At 45.3% G+C, this 7,705-nt stretch overlaps 1 long non-coding RNA gene across 2 annotated transcripts; it reads left to right on the top strand.

Moving 5' to 3' along the window:
- The first annotated feature begins 2,058 nt into the window (after window positions 1-2,058).
- Window positions 2,059-5,649, top strand: LOC132085853 (uncharacterized). Of its 2 annotated transcripts, XR_009420289.1 has the most exons (5): window positions 2,070-2,275; window positions 2,900-2,963; window positions 3,661-3,736; window positions 3,854-4,621; window positions 5,216-5,649. It is a non-coding gene; the product is annotated as an uncharacterized LOC132085853 (long non-coding RNA). The 2 variants fall into 2 exon arrangements; XR_009420288.1 differs by having other exon boundaries at window positions 2,059-2,275; window positions 3,661-4,621.
- Window positions 5,650-7,705: the final 2,056 nt, after the last annotated feature.

The raw sequence follows: 7,705 nt of genomic DNA, 5'->3' as shown, positions 1-7,705 counted from the left end.
AAATACAAAATCGATCATACATCAGTAAACATTTTAAATATAAATTTGAAAAATGTTTTTTTAAAAAATTTAAATACAGTTGAGATGAAAGGGGGTTTTATTTGCCATGTATGGGGTAGAGGCAGGGGTTTTATTTTGAGTACTGTGAGTGTTACAGAAGTAAAAATCCTAACAGAAATATATACTTACTATGTAAAAATATGTATAAACATATAAAAATAAATTGAAGTTTTAGGGATATATGCAATATGGAATAGAAATGTATTCATAAAAACAAATGTATAAATGGACAGTGTACATCAATATACATTGTAAATAGAAATGTGAATATTAATATGAAAAAAATATTTTTTTAAATATTTAATTTTTTTTTTTTAAGAAATTGTTGGGGTTTTGTTTTGTTTTATCCTATTAGATTAGAGGCAGAAGTTTTTTTTTTCCTCTTCCCGGTTGTTTTGGGGCATTTATTTCAGAGCAGTTTTCGGCGGGGATCGCCCCTGTTCTTTTTTGCCGTCTTCGCTGCCCGCAGCCCCGAGGCGCGCTGCGCCCCCGGCTGGGGCGGGCGGCAGTGCTGCCGCCTTGTGGGCAGAGCGCGGTACTGCAGCCCTGCACCGAGAGGCCGCCACCTTGGGAGTGGCGCGTCGCGGATGTCGCGGACTTTTAATTGACCTTCTCAACAGGGCGGCGAAAAGGGCGGGGAAGTGGAGGACCGGGGTGGGTGTCACTGGACTGCCTGCATGGAATACCGACCCCGGCGCGGCCCCGGTGGTATTTTCTGTGACGTTTCAAGTGTACCCGACACATGCTGTGGTCTCAGCGGCGCCGCGGGCGGGCGTATTTCGGCGGGTTTGTGACAGGCATGTGGGGAAACGCCTCGCTGTGCCGGGGTCCTCTGACAGCCGCTTTCCCGCCCTGAGGGAGCCGAGCCGGGCCGAATTGTTCCGAAGAGCCGAAGAGCCGAGTGTGGGCGAAAACAGCCGAGTTTCCCCGAAGAGCCGAGTGTAGCCGAAAACAGCCGAGTTTCACCGAAGAGCCGAGTGTGGCCGAAAATAGCCGAGTTTCACCGAAGAGCCGAGTGTGGCCGAACACAGCCGACTTGAGACGAAGAGCCGAGTGTAGCTGAACACAGCCGACTTGAGACGAAGAGCCGATGATAGCCGAGTGTAACCGATAGCCGACTGTAGCCGACATTGGCCGCATTTAGACAAAGAGCCGAATATGACCGACTTTAGCCCAACCGGGCCGAGTTCAGCCGAAGAGCCGGAAAAGCCGAATTTAGACGAAAAGCCGAACCGAAACGATTTTAGACCTAAGCCGAACCAAGCCTAATTTAGCCGAGTTTATTTAAACAGAACCGAACGACGCCGCAGCGCTCTGCGCGCAGAGCGCCGGTGCAGACGGCAGGGGGCGGTGTATAAAGCGAGTATAAAATATCAACTGTATATAAGAAGGAATAAAAAGCTCTGTGTCATGTGCAGCAGTAGAAAATTTCAGGCTCCCAGGGAATAAATAGTTTTCTTTCAATCATTATAGTTTTGGGGTTTTTTTTACTCCCAGGTAGCCTGAAAGTTACTACTGCTGCTTTTTGATTCTAAAGCTAGGAAGGAAAACCAAGATTACAAATACAAGAAAAAGAAAGGGAAAGGGAAAGGGAAAGGGAAGGGGAAAAAAAGGAAAGGAAAGGAAAGAAAGCAGGAGAGCAGAAGGGAAGGGAAGGGAAGGGAAGGGAAAGGGGTGAAAACCAGCGTTAAAAAAAGAAAAAGAGTTGGAGGGGAAAAGAGAGGGCATTCGGGAGGAGCGGTCCTGCCTCAGGTCCTTCCCCGCCCTGGGGCGAAGGACCCGTTTGATGCCCGGGAGGGACTGCAGCTCCCGGTGGCGGGGGACGGAGCCGTGGCTGTCAGCCCGAGACTACAACTCCCGGCAGGCCCTGCTGCCGGCGCGGCGTGTGACGCAACGGCTATCGCGGCACATGAGTGGCTACTAGCCCGAGACTCCAACTCCCGGCAGGCCCTGCTGCCGGCGCGACGTGTGCCGCAACGGCCGACGCTGCCCGGCATTTTTCTCTAAATCGGCAGTAAATACAGCTGAGTAAAATTAGCTTGGTTTTCTTCCTTCTTTTTTAACTGAATTGTTTTTATTAAAAATCCTATTTGAATATGTAGAAAAAGTGGGGATGTCCTGTAATATATCCTAGCTTTTCTTGTTTATAGGATGCTCAGAAAACATGCGTCCCTTAGAGTCCCTCAGAAAGGTTCTCAGTGCGATCTCTACCAAGGTATGTATTTACTAATAAGTGATCCCTTTAGATATTTGCCTGTGTACCTTTTCCTGTAATTCAGAGCTTGCGTTCTGTGGGTTTTATGATAAACCTGTAAAATATGTAAGAATGCTTTTGCAAGTCTGAATCGTTGAAGGCAGCAGTAAGTGGATTTAGAGCCTGTTCTTGACCAGACAACGGGAAAAAGTGTGACTTTGATGCTGAACTTGTTTTTTTCATTTTTCATTTGACTTGTCTGGAATGATTTAGGAATAGAGAGAGCTAGAAAAAGAGAGAAATAGAATTGGTTATTGAGCACTCCTCAAATGCTCACCACGATTCAGTGTAGAGCCGAAGTGAAGGGTGATGGAACAGAGCTCTGTGCTTTAGAAGGAAATAAATTTAAACCTGACCTCCGCACAGAGTCTCACTAACTTCTTTTGTTTTAAAATACAAAATATGATTAGGAAGTGTTGGAAGTTAGTGTTTTGGGAAAGAAACGGCAGTTCCACAGAACATTCCATTTAACAGAGGCTCTAGGAAGGATTCATGTTGTAACTGCTGTCACTGCAATCTGTTGGTGGTTCAGCCTTGAAATGTGCACTTGCCCTTCTATAAAGCACTGTTTTGTTTGCCTTTCAGTGCTATGAGTCTTGATAAATTGGAGAAGAGCCCAAGAGAAATTTTTCATCCCTTGATATAAAAGGTAGGAAGTGACTTTTTTTGGTTTGGTTCTTTTTCTTTATTATTTCCTGGAAATAAAAGTAATTAAGTATAGGTACTACTGGTTTGTTTCTTCCAGTAGCAGATGATAACAATAGCAGTAGTAATAGTAAAAATAATAATAGAAATAATAATAATAGCAATGTAATACTACCTAAACTGTCTTTATCCATTGAACTGGCCATTTCAAATCAAAACTTCTAAACACAAATCAAACCATCATCCTCGTAGAATCTTTCACAGCAGTGGGCTATAGATCCTGGTTTTGTTGACAGGATTTATTGGTTCTGGAAGAGCAAGAGGGAAGTACAAGCCTAACTACTTCTAGCTCACAGACCCATCCAGTGAATACTGCTTTGTGTTTTGGTGGGCTTGTGATGACTTTGAAATCAATTGCTCATTCCAGTAAAAAAAATTAATGTTTTTTTGAACCTGACAGCAGAAATAACTTTAGGCACCAACTTAATAATAACAGATCACCAATTTAAGTTCATAATTTTATGCTGTACTATCAAAGTTTAAAGGTAAATTTTTACTTATCAGGAGATGGTATAAAGTGTATGTTCCAATGTGTTGGATGTATGCAAAGGTACATACGTACCCGAAAGTCCTTAGAGGAAACAAATTTTTACGTCTGCTGTTTGATTGTTTATCATACAATATTTGGTTTTATTTCCCAGGGATCGGTGAATTTTAACTTTGGAGTCCTCTGTGCTAAGGATGCTCAGCCTACAGATGATGAAATGTTCAGTAATGGTGAGTTTTTCACCTTCTCTTTAATTGCTATGCTGATCTGAATAAGAAAAAAACAAAAGCAAGAGAAAAAAAAAGGATGGTTTATTATTTTTTACGCTGTTATGTTTGTTTCCTCAGTATTTGCTGCAGCTCTGCGAACCCAAGCTTTGGGTTCCTTCTGTCCCACTGGGAGTTGCCCAGTTTGGTTGCATCTGGTGAAATTCACCCTGAGACCTTACAGAGCTAGCTCAAACTACGTGAGAGCCATTTGCAGTTCTCTCCAGACACCTGGAGAATGGGTGATGTTTCTGAGGGTCTGGCAAGTATACTTGTATCAAAACTCAGTCTGTGAAATTTCTGGGGAAAACCCTTCTGTGTCCTGAAGGGTTCAAACTCTGGTGAGGATCCAGTTATCAGGTGCTCACCTGGATGGTTCCAGCTCTTAAAGTGAACACTTGTACTCTTACCCTGTAGTTTACATCTATTGTATTTTTGTTATTTTGCAAGATTTTACGGCTTTGCAAAATATTGTGCATTTCACTCTTTGGAACCTCTCAGATCGTTCTTTGGTGCAGCACCACCTCATGGGACACTTGGCTGCCGTCCTGAAGGGGTTGGTCGCTAGAATTGTAAATCCTGGAGAGTTTGTAAGTCTTCTGTCCCCAGGGAGGTACCATGCTTTGTTTACTTTTGTTCTGTTTGTTAGGCGTTGCTTCTCATTGGAAGTATGAATTTCAAACTACCCTGTTCTTATTTTAACTGTTTTCCTGGTTCTCTCCCTACGGCAGGGAAAGACTCTCGTATCCTTGTCGTCGGGCTCGGTGCTGTCCAAGAAGATGCAGAGACTAAAAAAATCATAAGAAGCAAAATATGACTGCAGGGAAAACAAGCTGGAGAGAACAAAAGGTGATATTGTTATCCTTACCCTGTATTAGAAACATCCGCTGTGCTTTGATGCTGGCAGCTGCCAGGGGCTTGTTAGCTCTTTGTAGGCAGGTGTAGGTGTTCACTTGTAGGTTTTTTCTCTGGACAAGTCAATTCAAACTTTGCTAAGCTTATATTTGCAAATTACTCTCTAGCACAGTCCAGCATGACATTTTTGAATGTTGTAAAAATACCATGTTACTTGGAAATTGCTAATGATGAGAAGCTTTAGGGAAAAATAAGATGTCAGGGTTGGGAGATGTGAGAAGAATTTTGAGGGGATGTTAGACTGAAATAAAGCACACTTGAAGCTGGACTGGCACGCTGGCAGATCCCCTATTAAACAGTAGTGCTGAGATTAGCCTGGGGGTTGCCCGTTGTTTCTGTAGAAATCAATGTTTTCTGGTCTTCAGAGGTAAGCTGCTTTGAAAAGCTGGAAGGCACAGCATAGTGACAATCCGTGTGCTTCGCATTAAAAATAGATTTCAGAAGGGTCCTAGGCTTTTGTCTTTTCCTAGAAGTCGATGTAATCCTATTGAGGAGTTTTTAATTCTGTGCTGCCATGTCATCGATCAGGGCCCTGTCGTACTAATCATCATACAGATGCAAAACAAAAAATCAGACCCTGTCCCGACCACTTAGAGCCCAGAACACGATTTCCTCAGGCTGCCATTTGTGTGCCATCGGTACTCACCATGGAAGCGAGCTGGGGATTGTTGCACCCGTTGGGAACAAACCGCTTCTCGTCACACAGAAATGGAATTGGGACGACGCCTCAGCCAGCCTCTCTCTCCTGAATCTGCAGCAGAGCAGTTCCAGTCCATGCGGGCAATCCAGTTCCTGACGATCTGAGCGCACGGAGCAGCGCTCAGCTGCTGTGGGGGGCTCAGGGAGGGCAGAGTGTGCATTGTCATCTTCCTGAACCTACAGACGCGAATCAAAGTGAGAAGCCACAGGGTGGAAATCAGTCGCATATATGCTAAATAAAACTTGCAGGTTTTTTTTAAGAATTGTTTTTGCTTGTTCTTTGTTGTGCTTCTGTGCTTAGAAAACCTCCCTTTACAATCAGTTCAATTCATCAATTGAACCTTTGTTTGCAGACTCTCACTGAGCAGAATTTGTTGCAGACTCAGTGCACGCTGTGCAGGCCTCCCGGGAGTGTGAGGAGCTCATGTGTGCTACTTTTTGCTTTAGGACGCTCTGAGGTATTTATTCCTTTTGGGATACATGATGAGAATTCCCAAGAGAGGTAGTTATAAGGTATGACATCGGGAAAAAGCCTGTGTGGTTGGAATGTTGTTGCTGTCAAAAGTTAATTTTTTCTTAGCCAGTAGTTAGCTTTTTGCTTTATTTTTGTGGTATCAATATTTTATTGTTTAAAAAATTCCTTCAAAATAACTTCAGTGGTCGCCCACCAGTACCTTGTTCAGATTTGCCTATTTGCTTGTAGCTGAAATGTTCACATCTTGTTTATCATTCTATTTAAGAAACTGCTGCCCAGCCAACTAATAACTGAATATCCATCTGTCTAGGACACGGGGAGAGGATTTAGGTAATGTCTTTATTTCCAGAAAAAAGTTCCAGTGTAGTTTCTAAATAGAGGAGAAGGGGGTGAAGACTCGGGGCTCTGATGCCGTTGGGGCACCCCAAGGTCCCCAGGAGAGGGGGCCCCACTGCGGTGCAGGAGCAGGTGTGTTCTCATGTAATATTGAACAAATTATAAATATAAATATGAAAATTATAAACATGAAAATATTTTTAAAATACTTAAATAAAGCGGGTTTTCTTTATTGGTCAATAGGCAGTGTTTTGATTGTAAAAATTATAAATGCAAATAATATAAAGGTAGAAATCTAAGTTTAGAAATATATAATAAATACATACAGATAAATATAAAAATTTAAAATATCAGAAAAAATTAGTTGTAGCAGTAGATATTATACATAATTTAAATAATAATTTAAATCTATTTTAAAATTTTATATATATAATATATCATTATTAATGTAATACATCCAAAGAAACGATAAATTAAAATATGAATGTATAATTATACAAAGTATAAATAAAAAATATTGCAGTATCCTTTAAAAGAAGGGTTTTTTTATTTATTTGGTTAGAGACGGGGTTTTTATTTGGAATAATGGAAGTATTATAGAAGTATAAAATTAAATATAGAAATATACAGTCAATATAGAAAGATATTTGTAAAAACACGAGCGAACGACGCCTCCTTCGGCCGAACCAAGGCGAGACCGGCGGAACCTGACGGCCTCGAGCGAACCGAGGCCAGGCTTGCGAGGCTGCCTGAACGGAGCCGAGCTCAGCCGAACCGAGCCCGCTGCTCTCGTGCGCGCTAATTAGCGCGAGTGCGGTCACAGCCCAATGAGCTCCTGTGCCACGCCGCGCTCCCGATCGTGTCCGTGCGATGGCCGGGCCGCCCGCGGGACGCGGCAGCAGGAGAGCCCCGAGCCGGGCGAGTTTAACGTGAGGCGGCGCCGCTTGCCCGCCGTCGGGGAGCCGAGCCGAAGCGAGCTCAGCCGAACGCGGAGAGAGCGGCTCCGAGTTGGGCCGAAGCGAGCCGAGCCGCGCCGAGGGCAGAGAGCGGCTCCGAGTTCGGCCGAAGAGAGCCGAGGCGCGCCGAGCGCACTGATCGGCTCCGAGTTCGGCCGAAGAGAGCCGAGGCGCGCCGAGCGCAGAGAGCGGCTCCGAGTTCGGCCGAAGCGAGCCGAGCCGCGCCGAGCGCAGAGAGCGGCTCCGAGTTCGGCCGAAGCGAGCCGAGCCGCGCCGAGCGCACTGATCGGCTCCGAGTTCGGCCGAAGCGAGCCGAGCCGCGCCGGGCGCAGAGAGCGGCTCCGAGTTCGGCCGAAGCGAGCCGAGCCGCGCCGGGCGCACAGAGAGGCTCCGAGTTCGGCCGAAGCGAGCCGAGGCGCGCCGAGCGCAGAGAGCGGCTCCGAGTTCGACCGAAGCGAGCCGAGCCGCGCCGGGCGCACAGAGAGCGGCTCCGAGTTCGGCCGAAGCGAGCCGAGCCGCGCCGGGCGCACAGAGAGGCTCCGAGTTCGGCCG

The sequence above is a fragment of the Ammospiza nelsoni genome, chromosome 32 (genome assembly GCF_027579445.1).
Source record: "Ammospiza nelsoni isolate bAmmNel1 chromosome 32, bAmmNel1.pri, whole genome shotgun sequence".
NCBI lineage: Eukaryota > Metazoa > Chordata > Aves > Passeriformes > Passerellidae > Ammospiza > Ammospiza nelsoni.
This window is presented reverse-complemented; position numbering and strand designations above follow the sequence as displayed.